Raw genomic sequence first — 16,989 nt, 5'->3', positions numbered from 1 at the left:
GAAATTGATGATCAGGCCACCAGTTTAGAGGCTACCCAGATGGAATATAAGGTGTTGCTCCCCCAACCTGAGTGTAGCCTCATCATCAAATTGTTAAAATGCGTCATAAGAGGTCTTGACATGAGAAATACTGGAAGGCTCTTCAGAGGTTGAAATATGCCAACGTATCAATTTTGAGATACGTTTGCTTGTTTCTGCCATGAATATCTACCCTGTTTAGTGCTATTGACCAAACAATATATTTACAAGGACTGTCTGCTAACAAACAATACAATATTACTTTCAAATGTTTTTCTGTCTTGGAGTTCAGGACAATTTGGAAAAATGTTGTAACTTTTTAATATATTTGAATTAATTGTCATGTGCATTTAATTTTAATTTCCTTTATATTTATTAATACCATATTGGAATCCTGGACACCAAAGTTGGGTTTATGACACTAATGTCTACTTCCCATGTTATTTTCTACTTGAAAAGTGTTGTAAAGCTTGGAAAATTAGATCTCAAAGTCTGTATTTCATTTTTAGGGGTCACACACCACATTGCAATATAATTATTTCTGATTATTCAAGCAGTTTTATTACCTTAAAGCATTTTCAAGAATTCAGGGCAGAAGATCAAGTAACTATAATTGCTAGGTCAATTGAATGAGGAAATTCTAGATTTTCTGATTAATTTAATGAAATGATATTTGAAAAACTAAGTAAATGAAAATTAGACAACTATTTCTTTGTGCAATAAGATTTAATGTTTTAATATCAACCAATTTATGATCAAATGTTTCTAAGAGGTGAAAAAGCAAAGCAGTTCTATATCAAATAAACACAATTTGATTTTGAAAATGTTCTTTTAAAGACCATCATAAATCTCTTCTACATTGGTTAAAAGTTGTATTCTATTAAAATTAAGTTATTATTTCTGAAGTGTACCGTACACTTCTGAAGTGTGAAATACAAAATTCTAGTTGAGCATATTGAACAAGCTTTTACTCCAATGATTCCAGCAAAGATTCCAAAAGAGCATCATTAGTGGGATGCTCCAAGGTTTCAGGATAGAGCCCAGGTCTTCATTAGGAATGAAATGACGGAAGAGAAACTCATAGCTTCTCTGTTTCACCATTCAATAAGTAGCTTTAGCCAATTTTATTCATTTTCTGTCTCACATGAGTGTAAACAGCCACCAAAAGCAGCTATAAGCTAACTTGAAATTGTGATATTTAACCATGCATAATAAATGGTATATGCAAGAAAATATGAAGAAACTTAAGTTGCAAATCCTAACTATTACAGAAAAGGGGTTTCGGACATAAGGAAATAACAATAAAAGCAGGATTTCCTTTTGGTTCCCACATTATCTGGATTTGGAAATATATCACATTTACTTCATCATCTCTGAGTCTAAACCTTGCAAATCCTTCCCTAACAGCACAGTGAGAAAGTTTTCACCAGCAGGATCACAGTAGTTAGAAGTTTATAAAATGTGAGAGGCAAGATAAACAGTCAATATCTTTTCTCCAAAACCAAAATCTTTAATACTAGAGACACATATTTAATGTGAATGATGTAAAAAGGAGATATACAGGGCAAGCATTTTTAAAAATGCAGAGGGTGCTGGGTACCTGAAATGCACTGCCAGGAATGCTGGCAGAGTCACACACAACAGAGGCATTGAAGAGGTCCTAAAATAGCCCCCTGAACATTGCAGAGAATGGAGCTATTTGTACCATGTACAGGTACAAGGAATTTGTGTATTTAGGTATCATTAGCTTAATTAGTTGTCACAACTTCATGGGCTGAGGGGTCTTTTCCTGTACTGTCCTTCATGTTCTATTGTAAGGCAGTTCATGGCCACCTTCTCCATCACAATAGGGATGGACATAATTTGAGTTACATTGGTTATGATATGCAGAACTGGCTTCTCCTTGTCAGAGACAATGAAAATCCAAGAAAGATGAGCATTATTAGTCAAACAGATTCCACTGTAGCTATATCTCATGTATTTGAGCACATAACAATAAATTGAACTTAAATTCACAAAGGAATCAAAATAACTAAAGTTAACCCCATGACTGGAACACCCTGTAAGGGAAATATCACAAAGCTGACCACTTTTCCTCTTCTGGCTTTGAGAGAGATATACTCTGTAAATAATCAAAGAAGTGAAAATATATTACACAGATCTGATGTAGTGAAATTTATCCTTACTACATTAAATGTTCTGCTTGATGGGCTTCATATATTAAGGAGCTACGACCCTGTGGCTGGATAAAATGAAACAAAACAACCAAAGCATCATCTTTCTTTTCATAACACTAATCATTAAGCCGCAACATGTGGTGACCATCTGTTCTCTACCAGCTTTTTTGCCAGGCTTAGCCCAGTGCACCACTTCTGCATACACAAATTTTAATCCACTCCCCCAACCCACTGCCCCATTTCAAGTGAAAGAATAAGTTAAACACTTGTAGAGACTGATTTGAAACATTGCTCTTTGGAAATTCTAAAGCCTCTCATTTCCTCTGGTGTGAGGAAGATAAACTCAATTTTAAATTGCTTCCAATTCAGCTCACTCCTTTCCAATAGAGATAGAGGGATTATTAATTACATACAATTTACAGCATCAGGATAAGCTATTTGAAATAACTGGGAGGTAATGGAACTAAATTTCAGAAGCTGAGTGCAGTGGACAGCCAATTACAATTGCATGCTTTAGCATGAGCTATTGCAGATGATTCTCCACAACAGTGTCATTCTGGATAATGCATCAAATGTCTGTATACTTGTACATAGATAAACATAAAGTTCAAGAGAGTCCTGTTTCTCTGTGCCTTATCTATGACATAAGTAACCATCCATTTTCTGTCATATTTTTGTTCAGCTTCTAATATCCTTTTTTGTGGATGAAGTCTGGAGCAGACAATGCAAAGGTATAATCAGAGAGGCATTGCTAGTGGTTTAAAAAAATGAGTCTCTACAATCTTAGGCACAATTTGCAACATGTTTGAGAGTAACATAGTTAATTCAGAAACAAAGGTTCTGAACTTAAAGAGGGGTAACTTTGAAGGCATGAGACGTGAATTAGCTAAGATAGACTGGCAAATGACACTTAAAGGATTGACGGTGGATATGCAATGGCAAGCATTTAAGGATTGCATGGATGAACTACAACAATTGTTCATCCCAGTTTGGCAAAAGAATAAATCAAGGAAGGTAGTGCACCCGTGGCTGACAAGAGAAATTAGGGATAGTATCAATTCCAAAGAAGAAGCATACAAATTAGCCAGAAAAAGTGGCTCACCTGAGGACTGGGAGAAATTCAGAGTTCAGCAGAGGAGGACAAAGGGCTTAATTAAGAAGGGGAAAAAAGATTATGAGAGAAAACTGGCAGGGAACATAAAAACTGACTGTAAAAGCTTTTATAGATATGTAAAAAGAAAAAGACTGGTAAAGACAAATGTAGGTCCCCTACAGACAGAAACAGGTGAATTGATTATGGGGAGCAAGGACATGGCAGACCAATTGAATAATTACTTTGGTTCTGTCTTCACTAAGGAGGACATAAATAATCTTCCAGAAATGGTAGGGGACAGAGGGTCCAGTGAGATGGAGGAACTGAGCGAAATACATGTTAGTAGGGAAGTGGTGTTGGGTAAATTGAAGGGATTAAAGGCAGATAAATCCCCAGGGCCAGATGGTCTGCATCCCAGAGTGCTTAAGGAAGTAGCCCAAGAAATAGTGGATGCATTAGTGATAATTTTTCAAAACCGGTTAGATTCTGGACTAGTTCCTGAGGATTGGAGGGTGGCTAATGTAACCCCACTTTTTAAAAAAGGAGGGAGAGAGAAACCGGGGAATTATAGACCGGTTAGCCTAACGTCGGTGGTGGGGAAACTGCTGGAGTCAGTTATCAAAGATGTGATAACAGCACATTTGGAAAGCGGTGAAATCATCGGACAAAGTCAGCATGGATTTGTGAAAGGAAAATCATGTCTGACGAATCTCATGGAATTTTTTGAGGATGTACCTAGTAGAGTGGATAGGGGAGAACCAGTGGATGTGGTATATTTGGATTTTCAAAACGCTTTTGACAAGGTCCCACACAGGAGGTTAGTGTGCAAACTTAAAGCACACGGTATTGAGGGTAAGGTATTGATGTGGATAGAGAATTGGTTAGCAGACATGAAGCAAAGAGTGGGAATAAATGGGACCTTTTCAGAATGGCAGGCAGTGACTAGTGGGGTACCGCAAGGCTCAGTGCTGGGACCCCAGTTGTTTACAATATATATTAATTACTTGGATGAGGGAATTAAATGCAGCATCTCCAAGTTTGCGGATGACACAAAGCTGAGCGGCAGTGTTAGCTGTGAGGAGGATGCTAAGAGGATGCAGGGTGACTTGGATAGGTTGGGTGAGTGGGCAAATTCATGGCAGATGCAATTTAATGTGGATAAATGTGAAGTTATCCACTTTGGTGGCAAAAATAGGAAAACAGATTATTATCTGAATGGTGGCCGATTAGGAAAAGGGGAGGTGCAACGAGACCTGGGTGTCATTATACACCAGTCATTGAAAGTGGGCATGCAGGTACAGCAGGCGGTGAAAAAGGCGAATGGTATGCTGGCATTTATAGCGAGAGGATTCGAGTACAGGAGCAGGGACGTACTACTGCAGTTGTACAAGGCCTTGGTGAGACCACACCTGGAGTATTGTGTACAGTTTTGGTCCCCTAATCTGAGGAAAGACATCCTTGCCATAGAGGGAGTACAAAGAATGTTCACCAGATTGATTCCTGGGATGGCAGGACTTTCATATGAAGAAAAACTGGATGAACTGGGCTTGTACTCGTTGGAATTTAGAAGATTGAGGGGGGATCTGATTGAAACGTATAAAATCCTAAAGGGATTGGACAGGCTAGATGCAGGAAGATTGTTCCCGATGTTGGGGAAGTCCAGAACGAGGGGTCACAGTTTGAGGATAAGGGGGAAGCCTTTTAGGACTGAGATTAGGAAAAACTTCTTCACACAGAGAGTGGTGAATCTGTGGAATTTTCTGCCACAGGAAACAGTTGAGGCCAGTTCATTGGCTATATTTAAGAGTGAGTTAGATATGGCCCTTGTGGCTACGGGGATCAGGGGGTATGGAGGGAAGGCTGGTGCAGGGTTCTGAGTTGGATGATCAGCCATGATCATAATAAATGGCGGTGCAGGCTTGAAGGGCCGAATGGCCTACTCCTGCACCTATTTTCTATGTTTCTATGTTCCTGAGGCTACAGTCATGAGGGTATGCTGGCCACTAGTTCTACACATTTGCATGTTATTTTCCAATGAAGTCAATAGAACTGATCAAAGGAACAGAGCTGTGGTTTCCCATGCATATGCTACCATTACCCTGCATAGTGTTGGAGTTTCTATGCTTGGGAGACACAGCCACAATTGTTAGTGCAATTTTCAAAGTACTGCATGCAAAAGTTGAGATGAATATAATCTGGAGTATTGCATTCAGTTTTGGTTGTTCCAATTATAGGAAGGATGTAGAGGCTTTGGAGAGGGTGCAGAGGAGGTTTCCCAGGATCGACATGTGCTACAAGGAGCTGTTGGATCTACTGGAATGATGGATGCTAAGGGGAGACCTAGTGGAGGTCTGGAAGGTAATATAAGGCATAGGTAGAGTAGACAGACAGCATATTTTCTCCTCCCAGGGTTGCAATGCAAGGTGAGAGAAAGTAAATTCAAAACATATGTGAAGGGCAAGCTTTTTTTTTAAATACAGGGAGTTGTGTTTGAGGTAAATACAACAGAGGTATTTCAGAGGCTATTAGCTAGGCATATTAATGTGCAGGAAATGCAAGAATTTGTACATTGCACAGGCAGAAGAGATTAGTATAATTAGGGATTTATTTACAAGATTAATTAGCTTGGCACAACATAATGAACTGAAGGGCCTGTTCCTGTACTATATTGTATTGTTCTGTGTTCTAACATCACAATTTTTTGACCAAAATTGGAGATGCAAACTGAACCAATACATTATGAAAATTGGTGAATGAGTTCAACTTTGCATGAACAAAAAAAAGCTAGTTTAGAGCAGCCAAGCAATCTGAACTTGAAATTCCAGACTGAAAATTTCCTCGTCAAAAAGTGATTACAAATAGTTTACTTTCTATATAATTAGACCTTTTATATTCAACCACATATATTCTTTCCAACTAGCACAAAGTTGCGAAGTTATAAAGCTCAGGGCAGTGTATTCAAATAAAGTCACAACCAGACCGAGACCTTGTTTGATGGAAGGTTGTCAACATGATCATTTCAAATAATGACTGTTCATTTTTAACTGTATATCAATATTGACCCAACACTAGTAGCATTGATTTTGTAGCCTATCACAACACAAGCTCTGGACATTGAATGGCTTACTCAATAAAGGGGAAATCAAACAGAATGGTATTTCAATGATTTTTTAAAAAATGAATCTGTCCTGGCATTTTTTTCTCTTTAGCCAGCAACTGAAGATTCAAGCATTATGTGCTTTGGAGCATGTTAACCACACAGTTTTATGGTAAAATCTGCTGGAGAAACTCTGGGAGTCAGGCATCATCTATGGGGGGGGGGGGGGGTGGAGAAAGGAATTTTTGAGATTTTGGGTCAAAACTCTTCTTCAGGATAATACCACAGATTGACCCCAGATGCTGTTCATTTCACTGAGTTCTATGTGGTAAACCATATATATATATGTTGTAACTAGGTTAACTGTCTGGACACGCCCCTCTGCTGACTCCCACAGACCCCTGAATAAAGGTGATTTCGCCTTGCTCCTCCTCCTCAGTCCAGGGGCAGACATTTAGCATGCTGGAAGTCACATTCTAGCAGCAGTGTGTATGCTGCTCCAGACTCCGGCACCTGCAGTCCATTCACTTTTTACTTTTGTAACCCCTGACAACCATGTGGCATAAAAGTAGTCATGCGAGGATTTATCTGCTCTTCACCTCCCCATGGTGTTCCCTCCTCCTTCCCTTTCTCCCATGGTCCAGTCTCCTCTCCTATCAGATTCCTTCTTCTCCAGCTCTTTACCTTTTCACCTGCCACCTTCCTTCTTTTTAGTTCCTCCCTCACCCACCTATCACCTTCTAGATTGTACTTATTTCCCCTCCATCCCCTTTCTCATTCTGGCTTCTTCCCCCTTTCTTTCCAGTCCTGATGGAGGGTCTCAAACTCAATCGCTGACCTCTTATTCATTTCCATAGATGCTGTCTGAGCTGCTGAGTTCCTCCAGCATTTTGTGTGCATTGCTCTGGATTTCCAGCATCTGAAGAATTTTCCGTGTTCATGCAATGATTTTTTAAATATATAATACAAGGTCAAACTGGAAGGACAGGTTGTAATTTTAGAGGGATCATACTGTTCCAAATAAACTCTGTATTTGACACTTGATGGGACAGTTGCTCTTCTTTGCACCATTGCTACAACTTAATAGCCCTACAACGACACTGGGTTTGACCTAACAGTAGAGTCATAGAGTACTACAGCACTGAAACAGCACTTTTGGCCCATCTGGTCCATGCCAAACATTTAAGCTGCCTACTTCCATGAAACTGCGCAGGGACTGTAGCCCCCCCCCCCCCACCACGCCTACCATTCACGTACCTATCCACTGAGTGGCAAGGAGCCCAAATTCGGTGATGGTCCTGGGAGTATTAGAGAAGGCAGCTCACAGTTTCATCAACAACCAGCCTCCCTTAGCATGGCTGGTTGTAATCCTTTGATAGACAGTGAATGTTTTTGATTTTTTTGAACATTCAGAAAAGGTCAAAGTCAATTAATTTTTTTGAAATAAAACATTTTTTAAAAGTTCCAAAAATGGAAGCACTCATATGCACAAAACAATTAAATTCATTTGAAATAACTGAAATAACAGCTCTATGCACTATTAACTTGGTAGCCATTTCTTTGTACTTACTCAACAATTTGCATTGACACGGAGTCAGTGGGCAAATGCCCCAGTCTGAGAGTTATGAAAGCTGAAGAAATCTTAACTGCAATATTCCATCCACAAGGAGCTCACTGGCAAAGCAGAGAAGCCTCAGTGTATAACGAAACTAGAAGAGAAGTTCTGGATGGAATTATATTTTTGAGATTCCCTCAATGGATATGGTGCTCACTTTGTTTTCCAATTTTTTATTGAGACACCAGGTGAGGAAGGAAGATAAAGTGAAGAGACCTAAGTAAGTCAAACGTGAAAGTGTGTGACATGATACTGATTATAGCATCAACTTCATTCACATGGCACCTTTGATGGAGCAAAATATTCCAAATATAAATATACTTGGTCAGAGGAAGTAGCTTGTGAAGGAAAGAAGAGAAGCTGAAAGGCAGAAGAGCTTTGGAGGGAGTTTAGCAACTTGGCAGATCATGAAACCACTGATAATGGAGCAAGCACATATGGGAAAAGTGACGACAGAACTGGAACAGTAGAGTACTTGTGGAGATCTACAGAGTTTAAGGAGCTTACAGAGATGGAGTGCAATGGAGTGCAAAGACAAATATTAAAACTGAGGCAGTGCTCAACCGGTAGCTAACTGAGAACACTGGTCTAATGAAGGTAACTGTGGATCCAGTGCAAAAATATTAATTTAGGCAACTTTGCAAAAATGTAAGCAAATTCTTATTGACTTCTGATCAAGATCAATTCTAAATGATGTCATAATTTCAGAGGATCTGTCCGGGGTCCAGCACATAAGTGCCATTAAAAAGAAAGCACAGTAGCACCTCTACTTACTTAAAAGTTTGCAAAGTTTCAGCATGTCATCTAAAACTTTGACAAGCTTCTATAGATGTATGGTGGAGAGTATATTGACTGGTTGCATCATGTCCTGGTATAGAAACACCAATGCTCTTAAACAGAAAATCATACAAAAAGTAGTGGATACCTGCCCAGTCCATCATTGGTAAAGCCCCACCTGCATTCCCCCGCCCACCACCATCAAGTGCATCTACACAGAGCACTGTTACAGGAAAGCAGCAACCATCCTCAAAGATCCTCACCACCCAGGTCATGTGCTCTTCTCACAGCTGCCATCAGGAAGAAGGTACAGGAGCCTCAGGACCCACACCACCAGGTTCAGGAGCAGTTATTACCCCTCAGCCATCAGGTTCTTGAACCAAAGGTTGAATCAGGCCTTTCGATGAACTTCACTCGCCCCATCACTGATCTGTTCCCAAAGTCTATGGACTCACTTTCAAGGACCCTTCATCTAATGTTCTCGAAATTCATTGGCTAGTTACTTATTTGTTAATTTTTTTTTCTTTTGTATTTGCACATTCGTTGCTTGTCCATCCTGTTAGGTGAGGTCTTTCACTGATTCCATTGTGCTTCTTGGATTTACGGTGTCTGCCCGGAAGAAAATGAATCTCAGGGTTCTATATGGTGACATCTATGTACTTTGATAATAAATATACTTTGAACTTTGAAATGAGCTAAACAATAAAACAAGAGAGTCTGCAGATGCTGGAAATCCAAAACAAAACACACAAAATGCTGGAGGAACTCAGCAAGTCAGGCAGCACCTACGGAAATGAATAGATGATTGATGTTTTGGGCCAAGGCCCTTCTTCAGGACAGGAAAGGAAGGGAGAAGACGCCAGAATAAAAAGGTGGGGGGTAGGGGAAGGTCAGGGAAAGAGGCTAGCTGGAAAGTGATAGGTGAAGCCAGGTGGATAGGACAGATCAAGGGTTGGGAAGAAGGAATTTGATAGGGGCGGAGAGTGGAGCATAGGAGAAAGGTGAGGAGGAGGGAACCCGGGGGAGTTGATAGGCAACTGAGAAGAGGTAAATGGTCAGAGTGCAGAATAGAGGAGAGGGGGTGAAATGAGTTTACCGGAGGGAAAAATCGATAGATATTCTTGCCATCAGTTTGAAGGCTAAGGTGTTGCCCCTCATCCTGAGGACGGCCACATCTTGACACAAAAGGATGACATGGACCAACATGTTGGAATGAGACTGGAAGGAGAAATCGATATTCATACTGTCAGGTCGGAGGCTACCCAGATGGCTAAACAATAATTTTTTATGGTACTCAACCTCCAACTTTAAAATGAAATCCAAAATTATATTTGTGTGAAATATTCAACAATTATAAACACAGGACATTCTGCAGATACTGGAGATCCAGAGCAGCACACACAAAATGTCAGAGGAACCCATCAGGTCAGGCTGCAACTGTGAAAATATATAGCAATTCAACATTTTGTGCCAAGTCACATCATTAGATCTGGAACCCAGAGTAAGGGGTCCTGGGTGTGGGAGAGGAAGGAGTACAAATTATAAAGTGATATGTGAGGCCAGCTGGGTGGGGAGGAGTAAGAAGCAAGGAGGTGATAGGTGGCAAAGGTAAAGGACTGAAGAAGAAGGAAGCTAACAGGGGAGGAGAGTGGGGCAAGGAAGAAAGGTGAGGAGGAGGGGCACCAGGGAGAGGTGATAGGCGAGCCAGAATGGGAAATGGGGGGAAGGGGGAGGGGGATAAATGATCAGAAGTTAGAGAAATCAATGTTCATAATGTCAGGTTGATAACTACCTAGGTGGGACATGAGGTGTTGCTCCTCCAACCTGTGAGTGGCCCTATCGTGGCAATAGAGGAGGACATGGATTGATATATCAGAATGGGAATGGGGATTGGGACTAAAATGTGTGCCACCGGGGAAATCCTGTTTTTTCTGGAGTGGAGGTGCTTTACAAAGTTGTCCCTCAATCTAAATTAGGCCTCACCAATGTAGAGGAGGCCATATCGGGAGCACCAGCTACAGTAGACGACCCCAACAGATTCGCAGGTGAAGTGTAGCCTCACCTGGAATGACTGTCTGGGGCTCTGAATGGAGGTGAGGGATGAGGTGAAAGGGCAGGTGTAGCACTTCTTCTGCTTGCAGGGATAAGTGCCAAAAGGGAGATTAGTGAGGAGAGATGAATAGGCAAAGGACTCACAGAGGGACCGTTCCCTGTAGAAAGCGAAGGGTGCGGGGGAGGTAAAGATGTGTTTGGTGAACATGGTAGAAGTTGCGGATAATGGTGTGCTGGATGTGAAAGCTCATGGAGTGGTAGGTTGAGCACAAGAGGAACTCTATCCCTGTTAATGCGGCAGGAAGATGTCTTGGAAATGGAGGGGATGCCATTGAGGGCAGCATCACTGGTGGAGGAAGGGAAATCCCATTCTTTGAAGGAGGACATCTCTGATATTCTGAAATATCCAGCTTTTCATACGCAAAACCAAATTAAGTCAAGGGTTTAGCTTACACCCATATGCAATAGTATATGTGGAAAAAATTAATTTCAGTTGCATTTTCATCCTCCTATTAACTAGTATGTTACATGAGTAATAATTTTGTATTCTTTACTTCACACTGATATACATCAGTATATTGTGGAAGGAATTATTCTGGATACTTTATTTCACACCTGCATAAATCTGTACATTCAAGAAGTAATTAATTTTATATATCCTTGGAAGGATAAATTGATGATCATTTTTTTATGATCACTGTCCCCAAACTAGCAGTCCCACTACTTTCCTTGTTGTCTTCTTCTCCTTTCCAATTCTCTCCATCATCCACACACATACTCGATGACGGTGGCACTGTTCAGCTGCTCGTGCCTTTGTCTTTGACTCAGGATTAGAACCTGTAACCCACCTCCATCAATCTTCCAACACACCCCTTCCCCTCCCTCATCCGGGCCCTTCAGCCCATCATCCATACTATTACCTACTGGCCGGTCTCATCTGTCCCTCTCATCTTTATACCCACTCTCTTTCCCCTCCACACTCAGTCCTGATGCAGGGCTTTGACCCGAGACAATGAGAATTCCTTTCTCCACAACAGGTGCTGCTCAGCCTGCTCAGTTCTTCCAGTAGTGATCTTCTTTTGCTTCCTTAAGCTCTCTCTCTCTCTTTCCCACATTCAAACAGCTCTGTACCTTATCCCAAGATCTAAAACAGCTTTGCACCCTCATTTCCACTTATCTGCCTGTTTCACCACCCTATCTATACCTCACTGAATTATCTACTTCGAATTTCACGGCAATTCCACATTTTGCATTATTTCTAAATTAGGAAATCCTGCCGCATACATATCCAAATCATTAATATCTATTTAAAAAAGCAAATGTCTTTCTACTGGCCACTGGGGAATTCCACATCACCCTCACATCTTGTCCAAGTAACAACCTTTCACTACCGCTCTCCAATTTCTGTAACTTAAGCTAAATTTCTGCCCATGGTGTTCAAGCATTGATAATAGGCCTATTAAATTGCACCTCATGAAATCCTATTTGCATCTCCATATATAATATATCAAATCAACTATTTCCACTATTGAACCTCACAAGTTACTTAGATAGAACACTGGAGCAGCTCAGCAGGTCAGAGAAAGGGCAGTCAACAATTTGGGTCAAGTACCTTTATCTGGACTGGAAAGAAAGAGGGAAGATAGCCAGTATAAAAAAAAGAGAAGGAAAGGGGTGGAACCAAGAGATGACAGGTAATAGGTAGATCCAGCTGTGAAAGACAATAGGCAGAGAGGGGGGGCTGAAGAAGATGGAGCCTGATGGGAGAGGACAATTGACAATGGAATAAAGGAAAACAGGTGAGGAGAGGAACCAGAGGGAAGAATGCATGGGTGATGGGCTTATCAAAAAGAGAAAAAAGAAAGGTTGAGGATTTAGGGGTTTTTTTCCCATTTAGTTTACCAAAAGAAAGATATTGCATGAACTGATTGATATTAGTCTAAGATTTTGCCCTGTAAAATAGATTTAATTGATTGGCTAAGCAAGTTCAAAGACTGAATGAGCCCATAATGATTCCAACAATTAATGGATATTTTATGAGCAAATGTGGAATAAAATTTAACAGGAACGCTGTTTTGCCTTATGAAAAAAGATATTTTTATCAAAATCATACATGGTGTTAAGCTAGTATATAATATATAATAAAAAAGAAAACAGCAATTCTCTTCTTATCAGTTCATGAAGAGGAAAGAAAAAACTTTGAATTTTAAATGAAGAAAAAAAAACACAACACTATACAAAAAAACAGAAACAAAATTAAAAAGGACTGGGCATTCCATTCTGAGGATACGACCAAAAAAAAAGAAAGACTTTCTGATCAAATCTGAAACTTCGAAAAAAAAGAAATTAGAAGAGTAATAAATCAAATTAAATGAGAATTAAAGGACAAACAAAAGCTGGCCATTAAAGGCTGCCTCACTATTCAATTTAAGCATGCTCATCCATGCTGGCCTCAGCTCCTCTTCAATGGCACTTTCCCCTAACCCTCCGCTCCTCAACCTTTCAAATACTTACTTGTGTTCACTTAAATTATATTGAATGATCTGGTTTTCACCACCTATAGGAACACAGAATTACAGAAGTTCACTGCCCTCTGAGAGAAGAAATTCCATTTAAAAGACTATGTTCAAGCTCTGTTCACTTGTTCATTACTCTTCCACTACTGAAAATATATGTGAAAATACCCAAGCTCTCTAGCCTCTCATGATAAAATTCCTATCATACATTAATGATATGCTAATATCATTAAACAGCTTGCTGGTGAAATCAGTTGTACATAATTCACTATTATGTGAAACCCTGAAATGAGGGGACCAGGCTGCTGTTTATTGATTGCAGCATAACAGGAAGGATTGTAAAGCAATGTATAATTTGCACCATAGATCAGTAATGCTATCATGAGTGAGAGACTGATAAGGAACAAAGACTTAAGAAGTTAGAGGTTTTGTTTTAAAGATTAAAGGCCAAGCTCTTGAGGATTAAGGAGAAATATGAAAAAATAACTAAGTGCAAATTAAAATAGCAATATTTCTATCTCATGAACAATGAATATCAAGTATGTATGTCCAGTACTCTAAGGATTAGAATACTTTTTGTGAATGCTGCTAATACAATCTCTCCAATAGGAAGGGTTTTATAATTGCAGGGGAATAATAAGTTGCTAACACTTATATTAGAAGCTTTTGCCAAGTACTGCAGTTCATTTAAAATTCCCACTAACATCACAAACTATTTGATCTAGAAATTCCTTGATTTTGTGCAACATTTCCTGCACCAGACAAATGAATTTAATCAAGATCCCAACTTCTCGCATGGTTCCAATAGAATATTAAGTTACTTTTGAGTTCTCTCTTCATCCAGAGTGGTTTTAACATGCACTTGGCCTAAACCATGCAAATTATACTTAGACATAATTTGCGCAGATATTAGTGGCTTTGATAATGCAGAAACAAACCTTCACAAAATAGGCTGGACTGGCATCAGCTTTGAGTGTAGGCTGACTCTGTCTGTGGCTGTGGAGTACAGCCTGTGAATTATCCAGATGGACGTCTACTTTTAAGATCTCTATTCACCCCTTGCTCCTGAATCCCTTCTGTTTAAACATCCACACACTCGTTCCATCCCTGACAACCCACTGGTGCTCCTGCATTTCTTAGCTGTCTTCACCACCCCTTATCTTTCCCCAGGCCCATAATATATAATGGACCCATCCACAATGTCTTGCCCGCCCGTCAGATTCCAATTCCCACCCTGCTGAGGTTCTGGCTTTCTTTATCATTTCACAATTGCCTCACCCCTCCTGCACCTGTAATTTATTGCAATTCCTCTGCTAGCTCAGAAGGCTTTGCCTTCTTATGAAATACAATATTGCAGAGTGGGCATTGGGAATGAATATTCCATGCAAATACATGCACTGTCCCAGCACTCATAGTGTTCACCATTAAAGACACAGACACAGAAATGTTAGGACATAGAATAGTGCAGCACAGGAACAGCCTTTCAGACCACAATGTCTGTGCTGACCATGATGGCAATTTACATTGCACATTTGTCCACACATAGTCTATGTCCCTTCATTCCAAGCATCTTTCTAAATGCTTCTCAAACATTCTATCATATCTGCTTCCACCCTTTCCTACGGTAGCCCATTCTGGACACCTACCACTCCCGGTGTAAAAAAATAAACTCCTTTCCCAATCTCCTTTAACCTTTCCTCCTCTTACCTTATTTGATATTTCCAACCTGGGAAAAAGAGCATATCTACCCTATCTATGCCTCTCAGAAAGTTATATCATCCCTCAGCTCCGGAGAAAACAATCCCAGTTTATCCAAACTCTCCTTACAGCTAATATCTACTACATCCTGGTGAAACTCTTCTACACCCTCTCCAAAGTTTACACATCCATCCTGTAATGAAGCAAGCAGAATTGCACACAATACTCCAAATGTGACCAAAACAAATTATACAGCTGCAGCCCAACATGCCTTCTTGTCATTTAAATTCAGTGTCCAGACGAATAAAGGTAAGTATCCCGTAAACTTTCTTTACTACTCTATCTACTTATGTTTCTCACTTAAAGGCGTATGTAATACTTGCACCTCAACCTGAGTTAACTGAAAGGTCGGTGAAATTTCTTTTAAAGTATGAGGAGATTTTTTGTTTGTCAGATTTTATAAACACATTAAGAATACCAACTGCATAATTTCTATATTAGCAATTATTTCTTCTCCACATTAGTGCACCCAATCTTTGAAGACTGATTGCAAAATAATTAAGTAAACCAATTTTCTTCCCTAAAGACAATGCAAAATTGAAAATGCTGATAATGGTTCTGTAGATGGAACTAACATTTATAATTTAAATGATTTAGCCATCTGGTCCTGTCCAACTACTAGCGTTGTCTGAGAGCAGTGCCACTTGTAAGTCTGACAGTAAAGTTTAGATAAATGGACTGTCCACTGTGGCTCAACACAACGTTCCTGCTTTTTGTTTGATTGAAGATGTGAACAGGTTCAGAATGAGTATCACCAAAGTTAATACCTTTCCCAGCGTGTACATGCCATGTATATTGTATATTGAATTAGAACTAAAGAAAATGCACTTCAAGGTTTAAGTATACTTTTCCATTTAATAGGAGCACACCACACCGTGGTGCTTTGGTTAATATGATCAAAGCTTCTCACCATCCAGGATATTCAGAAGTCTGAGGTCCCAAACTAGTGGATTCATAAACAGCTAATTTCCTTGAAATATTCAGTTCTTATACCAAGCTGCATAACTGTAATCATGACTTCATTGCAGCAAAACTATGACACTTTGCACTACAATGAACTTTATTTTGTTCAGTATTTTTTGGTACAACCTTTGTTTAATTTATGTTTCTTTTGAATGTCATGCATCCGTGACTATGTGATGCTGCTGTAAATATGTTTTTCATTGTTCATTGTGCAGGCATGTACTTGTATACATGCCAATAAACTTCACTGACTTGGCCTCACAGCTCTAGAGAATCAGGTTTGATCCTGAGCTCTGGCACACTGTGAGTTCGTACGTGCTCTCTGTGACCACATGCATTTCCCCTGCAGGATCCAGTATCCTACAACCTGCCAAACAATGCTTCTTGCAAGCTAACTTTAAATTGCCCTTTGTTAGGTGGATGGTAGGAGGATGCGTAACATTAAAAGTGAAAATTGGACTAATATGATTGGGTGTTTGAAGGATGGTATGTACCCAATGGACTGAAGGACCTATTCCACCATGATTCAAAGTAATATTCACAAGTCTATCTTTGTACAATATTCTTCATATCCCATTGAGGTCCCTTGGTATCTAAAAATCTATTGGCTATAACCTTGAATATATTCATTGACCAAGAATTCATCAGTTTCTTGAGTGGAGGATTCTAAAAATTCAAAGCCATTTGAGTAAAGATAGTCCTTTTCAGTGCAAAAAGCCCAAGTTTTAACCAGTAACTCTGACTATTCCAACCTTCCAGACTACTTTCTGCATTAAGGAATGCAATTAGTCCTGAGAAGAATGAGCATTTGCGAAACCATAAGTTCTTCCTTGAAAGTTCCAAACGCTTGATAGATTGAATGCATCCTGTTTCAGCATTGAGTATCATAGACCGTTCTACCAGCTAACAAATGTTTTGTTGTC

General features: G+C 39.8%; 1 protein-coding gene across 5 annotated transcripts in view; it reads right to left on the bottom strand.

The window, feature by feature from the left end:
* The window catches only part of ccser1 (coiled-coil serine-rich protein 1), a 1,394,127-nt gene that overhangs the window by 988,326 nt on the left and 388,812 nt on the right, over positions 1 to 16,989 (bottom strand). The window lies entirely within an intron of this gene.

This window comes from Mobula hypostoma, chromosome 4, assembly GCF_963921235.1.
Source record: "Mobula hypostoma chromosome 4, sMobHyp1.1, whole genome shotgun sequence".
NCBI classification, from domain to species: domain Eukaryota; kingdom Metazoa; phylum Chordata; class Chondrichthyes; order Myliobatiformes; family Myliobatidae; genus Mobula; species Mobula hypostoma.
The sequence above is the reverse complement of the archived record's forward strand: the minus strand, read 5'-3'. Positions and strand labels throughout refer to the sequence as shown.